At 39.7% G+C, this 10,671-nt stretch overlaps 1 long non-coding RNA gene across 1 annotated transcript; it reads left to right on the top strand.

Annotated features, from left to right (window-relative positions):
• Positions 1–9,418: 9,418 nt before the first annotated feature.
• LOC143738848 (uncharacterized) lies at positions 9,419–9,654 on the top strand. Its single transcript, XR_013204056.1, has 2 exons — positions 9,419–9,543; positions 9,585–9,654. It is a non-coding gene; the product is annotated as an uncharacterized LOC143738848 (long non-coding RNA).
• Positions 9,655–10,671: the final 1,017 nt, after the last annotated feature.

The following is a 10,671-nucleotide window of genomic DNA, read 5'->3' as shown; positions in this document are numbered from 1 at the left end:
TTCAGTGCTCCAGTGTTTCAGTGCTCCAATGTTTCAGTGCTCCAGTGTTTCAGTGCTCCAGTGTTTCAGTGCTTCAGTGCTCCAGTGTTTCAGTGCTTCAGTGCTCCAGTGTTTCAGTGCTCCAGTGTTTCAGTGCTCCAGTGTTTCAGTGTTTCAGTGTTTCAGTGCTCCAGTGTTTCAGTGCTCCAGTGTTTCAGTGTTTCAGTGCTCCAGTGTTTCAGTGCTCCAGTGCTCCAGTGTTTCAGTGCTCCAGTGTTTCAGTGCTCCAGTGTTTCAGTGTTTCAGTGCTCCAGTGTTTCAGTGCTCCAGTGTTTCAGTGTTTCAGTGCTCCAGTGCTCCAGTGTTTCAGTGCTCCAGTGCTCCAGTGGTTCAGTGCTCCAGTGTTTCAGTGCTCCAGTGCTCCAGTGCTCCAGTGTTTCAGTGCTCCAGTGCTCCAGGGCTCCAGTGGTTCAGTGTTTCAGTGTTTCAGTGCTCCATTGCTCCAGTGTTTCAGTGTTTCAGTGCTCCAGTGTTTCAGTGCTCCAGTGCTCCAGTGCTCCAGTGTTTCAGTGCTCCAGTGCTCCAGTGCTCCATTGCTCCAGTGTTTCAGTGTTTCAGTGCTCCAGTGTTTCAGTGCTTCAGTGTTTCAGTGCTCCAGTGTTTCAGTGCTTCAGTGCTCCAGTGTTTTTGAGGATATTTTATACACGCTATAACGAGAACTATAACGAGAACTACAACAAGAACTATAGCGAGAACTATAACGAGAACGAGAACGAGAACGAGAACTATAACGATAACGATAACGATAACGATAACAATAACGAGAACTATAACGATAACAAGAACTATAGCGAGAACTATAACGAGAACTATAACGATAACTATAACGATAACTATAACGATAACAAGAACTATAACGAGAACTATAACGAGAACTATAACGATAAAAAGAACTATAACGATAACGAGAACTATAACGATAACAAGAACAATAATGATAATGACACTGAGGAACGATGTCGCTGGAATCGTTCAGAAGGATTTGTTTTCAGAATCCATCCTGCTATCAAGAGCTCGAGCATTTAAAGAGACAGACGCCAAACCGCAGCGCTGATAATAAACAGAAGGATATCGAGCGCTGCTGTGAACGCTGATATGGTTATATTGTTCTTAGGATAAACAGGCCTTAATTCCAACTCTTTTTGTTTATTTATGAATAAATCTGAGTTAAAGGTGAAGACGAAGAAATGTCTGTTTATTGCATTACATGCACACACTCCCTTTCTGTACGCCTGTGTGTCCTTTATCAGTGTTATGCCGATGTTCAGGCATTCCCTGAGTTTGCAGGAGAATAAAGAGTATTTCTGAACAGCCTTCCTCTGAAACTCCCCGGAGAGGTGCAATGGAATTACAATAATACATCATATTAGATAGAATAAGATTAGCAAAGCTGGCTGTTAATGAATGTCTTTATTTGGCTGTGCCCTCTGAGGCTCGACTGTGCAAAGTGGAGTTAATACACACATATCCAAGCCCTGAGGGAGAGAGATGAAGAGAGAGAGAGAGAGAGAGAGAGAGAGAGAGAGAGAGAGAGAGAGAGAGAGAGAGAGATGAAGAGAACGAGAGAGAGAGAGAGAGAGAGATGAAGAGAACGAGAGAGAGAGAGAGAGAGAGATGAAGAGAACGATAGAGAGAGAGAGAGAGAGAGAGAGAGAGAGAGAGAGAGAGAGAGAGATGAAGAGAACGAGAGAGAGAGAGAGAGAGAAAGAGAGATGAAGAGAACGAGAGAGAGAGAGAGAGAGAGAGAGAGAGAGAGAGAGAGAGAGAGATGAAGAGAGAGAGATAGAGAGAGAGAGAGAGGAAGAGAATGAGAGAGAGAGAGATAAAGAGAACGAGAGAGAGAGAGAGAGAGAGAGAGAGAAAGAGAGGAAGAGAATGAGAGAGAGAGAGAGAGAGAGAGGGAGGGAGAGAGAGAGAGAGGAAGAGAACGAGAGAGAGAGAGAGAGAGAGGAAGAGAATGAGAGAGAGAGAGAGGGGAAGAGAATGAGAGAGAGAGAGAGATGAAGAGAACGAGAGAGAGAGAGAGAGAGAGAGAGAGAGAGAGAGAGAGAGAAAGAGAGGAAGAGAATGAGAGAGAGAGAGAGAGGGGGAGGGAGAGAGAGAGAGAGGAAGAGAATGAGAGAGAGAGAGAGAGAGAGAGAGAGAGGAAGAGAATGAGAGAGAGAGAGAGAGAGAGATGAAGAGAACGAGAGAGAGAGAGGAAGAGAATGAGAGAGAGAGAGAGAGAGAGAGAGAGAGAGAGAGGAAGAGAATGAGAGAGAGAGAGAGAGAGAGAGAGAGAGAGAGAGAGAGAGAGAGAGAGAGAGGAAGAGAATGAGGGAGAGAGAGAGATAGAGAGAGAGAGAGAGAGAGAGACAGAGGAAGAGAATGAGATAGAGAGAGAGAGAGAGAGAGAGAGAGAGAGAGAGAGGAAGAGAATGAGAGAGAGAGAGAGAGAGAGAGAGAGAGAGAGAGAGAGAGAGAGAGAGAGAGAGAGAGAGGAAGAGAATGAGGGAGAGAGAGAGAGAGAGAGACTGCGTTTACACTTGGCATTAACATGCGACCTGTATCCGGATGTTGTCCACACACACACAAGTGTAAACGCAGCCGTAGACGTCCTGATCTCTTACACATCTACTAATGCCAACTCAGAAATCACATTCCCACAGTCTGCGCACCTGTTCCTCAACGCTTTGGTTAAACACCTCTTCTGACTCAGTCATTTACACTAGTGTTTCTATAACAACCACACAAACTCAGATATGAGCCAGCATGAGGAACATGTGACTGCTGTATCAGGATAATATATCATACGGGGTTCATCTTAATTATGAGACAAAAAGTCAAAATTATGACATACTTAATCATAAATATGAGATTAAAAACTTGAAATCATGCAAAGTATAATTTTTTTACATACTGTACTTAAATGACATACTGTCATTAAAATATATATAAATTATGACATAAAAAGTCAAAATTGATAAAGTTGAAATTATAACAAATTAAGACACTTATGAGATAAAAGTCAAAATGACGACATACCAAGTCATACTTTTAAAATGTTGTCATAAATATAGCATACTAAATCATAATTATGAGATGAAAAGTTGAAATTATGACATACTAAGACAATTATGAGATAAAAGTTCGAAATAATGACAGTCATAATTATGAAATGAAAAGTAAAAAATTATGACATAAATCAATTATGAGATAAAAGCTCGAAATTATGACATATTAAAGCATAAAAAATATAAATTATAACATTATGAAATAAAGTCGTAATTATGACATGTTCCCGCTGTTTCACATGCAAGGTTTAAGCCTAGTGCCAGAGTAAAATGCATGTTTTTAACTGAAAGCATATCTTAAAATATATCAGTCATTGTTTTTGTCTCAAGATGCACACCTGAAATGTTTTTTTTTTCTAAGGCTTGTTTATAAAAGCTACTTAAATGCCCGAACTGAACTAAGGCCTAATCCTGCGTAATAAACCCTGTCTGTGAAACCGGCCATTACATCATAATTACAACATTGTTCAAATCTTCTGTAGATCGGCGAGTCCGTGTTATCTTCAACAGCACAGCTGAACCGAGAAGAGGAATACTCTTTCTGTGATCAGAGGTCAGATCTGCGTCACGACTGAATCCGGATGGGGTTTTACGGCAGAATCCTGAAATCCTGATCCGAAGTCTAACTCCGGGATCTGAGGACCAGGATCAGCCCAGGCCTCGTGACTCATCAGTGTACAACACTACATGTGTTAGATCTGAGGGAGAGAGTGGACGAGGAAGAGGAGCTGGAGATGAGGAGTGTGTGTGTGTGTGTGTGTGTGTGTGTGTGTGTGTGTGTGTGTGTGTGTGTGTGTGTGTGTGTGTGTGTGTGTGTGTGTGTGTGTGTGTGTGTGGACTTTGGCAGATGTGCCCTCTCTACAATCACACACAGCCCACGCGCACAACACACTATTTACACGCCGACACATCAGCTATTTATACAGCGACTGCAGAGATGAAGGGAACGGAGGAGGACAGGATAGAGGAGAGGAAAGCAATGCCGTCCTCACCTTCAAATTAAAGACCTGCAGAATTATGTGAAATGACAACAACAACAAAAAGAGTGCAATCTAAAAAATACTGGGTTATTTCAACTCATGTTTAGGTCAAATATGGACACACTCAGTTATTCATCCTTATCGGTTTGGATGAGTCCATATTTGAGCCAAACATGAGTTGAAATAACCCCGCAGTTAAATAACCCAGCAGTTAAATAACCCAGCAGTTAAATAACCCAGCAGTTAAATAACCCCGCAGTTAAATAATCCAGCAGTTAAATAACCCAGCAATTAAATAACCCCGCAGTTAAATAACCCCGCAGTTAAATAACCCAGCAGTTAAATAACCCCGCAGTTAAATAATCCCGCAGTTAAATAACCCCATTATTTAAATAACCCAGGAGTTAAATAATCCCGAATTTAAATAACCCGCAGTTAAATAACCCCGCAGTTAAATAACCCCGCAGTTAAATACTCCCGCAGTTAAATAACCCAGCAGTTAAAAAATCCTGCAGTTAAATAATCCCGCAGTTAAATACTCCCGCAGTTAAATAACCCAGCAGTTAAAAAATCCCGCAGTTAAATAACCCAGCAGTTAAAAAATCCCGCAGTTAAATAATCCCGCAGTTAAATACTCCCGCAGTTAAATAACCCAGCAGTTAAAAAATCCCGCAGTTGAATAACCCCGCAGTTAAATAACCCAGCAGTTAAATAACCCCGCAGTTAAATAACCCCGCAGTCAAATACTCAAATAACCCCGCAGTTAAATACTCCCGGAGTTAAATAACCCAGCAGTTAAATAATCCCGCAGTTAAATTACCCAGCAGTTAAATAATCCCGAATTGAAATAACCCGCAGTTAAATAACCCCGCAGTTAAATAACCCAGCAGTTAAATAATCCCGCAGTTAAATAACCCCGCAGTTAAATAACCCTGCAGTTAAATAACCCAGCAGTTAAATAACCCCGCCGTTAAATAACCCAGCAGTTAAATAACCCCGCAGTTAAATAACCTAGCAGTTAAATAACCCTGCAGTTAAATAACCCAGCAGTTAAATAACCCCGCAGTTAAATAACCCAGCAGTTAAATAACCCCGCAGTTAAATACTCCCGCAGTTAAATAATCCCGCGGTTAAATACTCCCGCGGTTAAATAACCCACCAGTTAAAAAATCCTGCAGTTAAATAACCCAGCAGTTAAATAACCCAGCAGTTAAATAATCCCGCAGTTCAATAACCCAGCAGTTAAATTAACCAGCAGTTAAATAACCCTGCAGTTAAATAACCCAGCATTTAAATAACCCAGCAGTTAAATAACCCCGCAGTTAAATAACCCAGCAGTTAAATAACCCCGCAGCTAAATAAACCCGCAGTTAAATAACCCAGAAGTTAAATAACCCCGCAGTTAAATAACCCAGCAGTTAAATAACCCTGCAGTTAAATAACCCAGCAGTTAAATAACCCCGCAGTTAAATAACCCAGCAGTTAAATTACCCAGCAGTTAAATTACCCAGCAGTTAAATAACCCCATTATTTAAATAACCCAGCAGTTAAATTACCCAGCAGTTAAATAACCCTGCAGTTAAATAATCCCGCCGTTAAATAACCTCTAGTTAAATAATCCCGCAGTTAAATAACCTCTAGTTAAATAATCCCGCAGTTAAAAAACCCAGCAGTTAAATAACCCCGCAGTTAAATAACCCAGCAGTTAAATAACCCAGCAGTTAAATTACCCAGCAGTTAAATAACCCTGCAGTTAAATAATCCCGCAGTTAAATAACCTCTAGTTAAATAATCCCGCTGTTAAATAACCTCTAGTTAAATAATCCCGCAGTTAAAAAACCCAGCAGTTAAATAACCCCGCAGTTAAATAACCCAGCAGTTAAATAACCCAGCAGTTAAATAACCCAGCAGTTAAATAACCCCGCAGTTAAATAACCCAGCAGTTAAATAATCCCGCAGTTAAATAACCCTGCAGTTAAATAATCCCTCAGTTAAATAATCCTGCAGTTAAATAACCCAGCAGTTAAATAATCCCGCAGTTAAATAACCCAGCAGTTAAAAAACCCAGCAGTTAAGTAACCCCGCAGTTAAATAACCCCGCAGTTAAATAACCCAGCAGTTAAATAACCCCGCAGCTAAATAACCCCGCAGTTAAATAACCCAGAAGTTAAATAACCCCGCAGTTAAATAACCCAGCAGTTAAATAACCCTGCAGTTAAATAACCCAGCAGTTAAATAACCCCGCAGTTAAATAACCCAGCAGTTAAATTACCCAGCAGAAAATTACCCAGCAGTTAAATAACCCCATTATTTAAATAACCCAGCAGTTAAATTACCCAGCAGTTAAATAACCCTGCAGTTAAATAATCCTGCAGTTAAATTACCCTGCAGTTAAATAACCCAGCAGTTAAATAACCCTGCAGTTAAATAACCCTGCAGTTAAATAATCCCGCAGTTAAATAACCCAGCAGTTAAATAACCCCGCAGTTAAATAACCCAGCAGATAAATAACCCCGCAGTTAAATAACCTAGCAGTTAAATAACCCTGCAGTTAAATAACCCTGCAGTTAAATAACCCAGCAGTTAAATAACCCCGCAGTTAAATAACCCAGCAGTTAAATAACCCCGCAGTTAAATAACCCCGTGGTTAAATACTCCCGCGGTTAAATAACCCACCAGTTAAAAAATCCTGCAGTTAAATAACCCAGCAGTTAAATAACCCAGCAGTTAAATAATCCCGCAGTTCAATAACCCAGCAGTTAAATTACCCAGCAGTTAAATAACCCTGCAGTTAAATAACCCAGCATTTAAATAACCCAGCAGTTAAATAACCCCGCAGTTAAATAACCCAGCAGTTAAATAACCCCGCAGCTAAATAACCCCGCAGTTAAATAACCCAGAAGTTAAATAATCCCGCAGTTAAATAACCCAGCAGTTAAATAACCCTGCAGTTAAATAACCCAGCAGTTAAATAACCCCGCAGTTAAATAACCCAGCAGTTAAATTACCCAGCAGTTAAATTACCCAGCAGCTAAATAACCCCATTATTTAAATAACCCAGCAGTTAAATTACCCAGCAGTTAAATAACCCTGCAGTTAAATAATCCCGCAGTTAAATAACCTCTAGTTAAATAATCCCGCAGTTAAATAACCTCTAGTTAAATAATCCCGCAGTTAAAAAACCCAGCAGTTAAATAAACCCGCAGTTAAATAACCCAGCAGTTAAATAACCCAGCAGTTAAATAACCCAGCAGTTAAATAACCCAGCAGTTAAATAATCCCGCAGTTAAATAACCCTGCAGTTAAATAATCCCTCAATTAAATAATCTCGCAGTTAAATAACCCAGCAGTTAAATAATCCCGCAGTTAAATAACCCAGCAGTTAAAAAACCCAGCAGTTAAGTAACCCCGCAGTTAAATAACCCCGCAGTTAAATAACCCAGCAGTTAAATAACCCCGCAGCTAAATAACCCCGCAGTTAAATAACCCAGAAGTTAAATAACCCCGCAGTTAAATAACCCAGTAGTTAAATAACCCCGCAGTTAAATAACCCAGCAGTTAAATAACCCCGCAGTTAAATAACCCAGCAGTTAAATTACCCAGCAGTTAAATTACCCAGCAGTTAAATAACCCCATTATTTAAATAACCCAGCAGTTAAATTACCCAGCAGTTAAATAACCCTGCAGTTAAATAATCCTGCAGTTAAATAACCTCTAGTTAAATAATCCCGCAGTTAAATAACCCAGCAGTTAAATAACCCCGCAGTTAAATAACCCAGCAGTTAAATAACCCAGCAGTTAAATAACCCAGCAGTTAAATAACCCCGCAGTTAAATAACCCAGCAGTTAAATAATCCCGCAGTTAAATAACCCTGCAGTTAAATAATCCCTCAGTTAAATAATCCCGCAGTTAAATAACCCAGCAGTTAAATAATCCCGCAGTTAAATAACCCAGCAGTTAAAAAACCCAGCAGTTAAGAAACCCCGCAGTTAAATAACCCAGCAGTTAAATAACCCCGCAGTTAAATAACCCCACAGTTAAATAATCCCTCAGTTAAATAACCCCGCAGTTAAATAACCCCCCAGTTAAATAATCCCTCAGTTAAATAATCCCGCAGTTAAATAACCCAGCAGTTAAATAATCCCGCAGTTAAATAACCCAGCAGTTAAATAACCCAGCAGTTAAGTAACCCCGCAGTTAAATAACCCAGCAGTTAAATAACCCCGCAGTTAAATAACCCAGCAGTTAAATAATCCCTCAGTTAAATAATCCCGCAGTTAAATAACCCAGCAGTTAAATTACCCAGCAGTTAAATTACCAAGCAGTTAAATAATCCCACATTTAAATAACCCAGCAGTTAAATAACCCAGCAGTTAAATTACCCAGCAGTTAAATAACCCAGCAGTTAAATAACCCAGCAGTTAAATTACCCAGCAGTTAAATAACCCAGCAGTTAAATTACCCAGCAGTTAAAGGTAGATGATACTTTAAACTGGAGCAAAATTGTGTATTTATAGGTAATTATATATTCAGCTAACAAATATGTTCCAAATACGTTTTCCAATGTTCCCATTATGAAAATGTTATTTCTGAACGTTCAAAACATCTAGTTTTGTAAATGTTTTGAACAAGTTTTTCATGGTTATGTGAGCATTCAGGAAACGTTACCTTCCATCATTCTTCAAACATCATACGAACGTAACTTATGAATGTTCTCTGAAGGTTCTGAAACAAGTACAGTAGCAACTTTTAAAAAACGTTAGAAACATCCAACTAAAACCTTTCAGAAATTAAACGTTCCATGGACGATGTATAAATAATGATTTTGTTTTGAGAACATTATTAAAGACCAGGGAACTTTGAACTAACGTTCTATTAGCCTTACTTTAAGAAAGTCTGTTCATCATAACTTACGAGAATGTTCGCTGTTCGTTAGGCTGTTCTTGATTGTCTGATTTTCTTAAGAGCATCACAATATCACAGAGAACAAAACTGCAATATGGAATCTATAATGTAAATGATAGAGGTGATCATGAATGCTAATCTGGTCGGCCCTGTCGCACTTTTGATGTTCTAAATTGTAGCTTTCGATAAAAGCATCTTCTAAATAAATAATATCAATAGTACAGCTGACGTTTAAGGCTCAGTCCCAGTTCACCCCTGGCCCCTACCGCTTGTTTTCGAGTGTACCCCTTAAAACAGAGTTACAAGGGCCAAGGGTTTGAAATATTCCCCTACGAAATGGAACATCCCTTCATGAACCCGATACGTCATCAGTCGTCGACGATCGCTCTGACGTTACGGAAGCGACGAGTGTTTACAGGATTTCTCCATGACAACAAAGAGTATAGAAGAACAAGAGGCGAAACTCAATAGAAGGTTCCATTGCAACACCAGCGCCAGCAGCAGCGCTACGCTTCCGCCATTTTGGGGTGAAAGCGCCTCGGCAGTCCACTAGTGTTGATGTGTCGTTCGCGAACGAGCCGCTCTAAAAGCCGATTCTTTGAAAAGAGCCGGACTTCCCATCACTATCCACTAGCTTTTTGCTGTCGCTATGGCAATATCAGCTGCTTTGTAATTTTTTTTTTAAAGTAGCCTAGGCTAAATCAAAGATCAAATCCAAACTGAATGATGACAACACAGAATACAATCACTACATTAGTGATCATCAAATCTCTTTTAACAGTTTATTTCACAGACTTAGACAAGTTTTCTACTTTTCCCCCACACAACCTTATTAGCATTACAAACACTGAATTAAAACCAACATATAAAATGAAGTAAAGGACATGCTATAGGCTATCAGATAATAGGAATGTTGGACAATAAATATATATAACAGCAATAGAATAGCTTTACAGTCAACTGTTTTTGTTTTGTTTTTGTTTTCTGCAGTAGCTACTATCTTATATTAATGACCATTAAAGCAAGACTATGTAAACAGAAAAACACAGCCGCTGTCCATCATGTTCTATAAGATCATCATGTTTGTAGCATGATCCAGGGGATTAAAACGTACAAATATATTTCAGGCCTAGTGGAGTTGGTAACTAATAATAGTAGTAAATGTGTAAAGTTGCATAAAATGGAAATACTCAATAAAGCAAGGAAAAATTACCTTAAAAACTGTTATCTGTCCTGTTGTCCAGTGACTCCAGTTGGAATTTTCACCCCAAAATGGCGGCCGCGCTCCCGAAGCGCCACCTAGTGGCTGTTACCAGAAAAGTACTTGTTCTTCTATACTCTTTGCTGGCACTGAGCGCCGCAGCTCTTACCTCTGAGGAAACATGATGAATATATAACGTTCCTTCCTCGAAATGTATGTCTTTTCTGTTTCGGAAAGCTAATCTATTATACAATTTCTTAATTTAAATGACTATATTATTATTATAATATGAGTAAATAAAGTGCATGGTGGTGTCATCTGGGGCTAAATTTAAATGTTTAACCGTTTGCGAAGCCATCTCGCCGGTGATTTGCGCGATGCATTCTGGGAACTTTCTCGTAGCCCTCCGTTGGGAGTGTGCCGCTGAAAAATCTCCGTTTCGAGGGACACGTGAACGCGCAAAACGGAGGGAGGGCAATGGGTGAACTGGGA

The sequence above is a fragment of the Siphateles boraxobius genome, unplaced genomic scaffold, assembly GCF_051911475.1.
Source record: "Siphateles boraxobius isolate OS27281-9 unplaced genomic scaffold, OSU_SipBor_1 156, whole genome shotgun sequence".
NCBI lineage: Eukaryota > Metazoa > Chordata > Actinopteri > Cypriniformes > Leuciscidae > Siphateles > Siphateles boraxobius.
The sequence above is the reverse complement of the archived record's forward strand: the minus strand, read 5'-3'. Positions and strand labels throughout refer to the sequence as shown.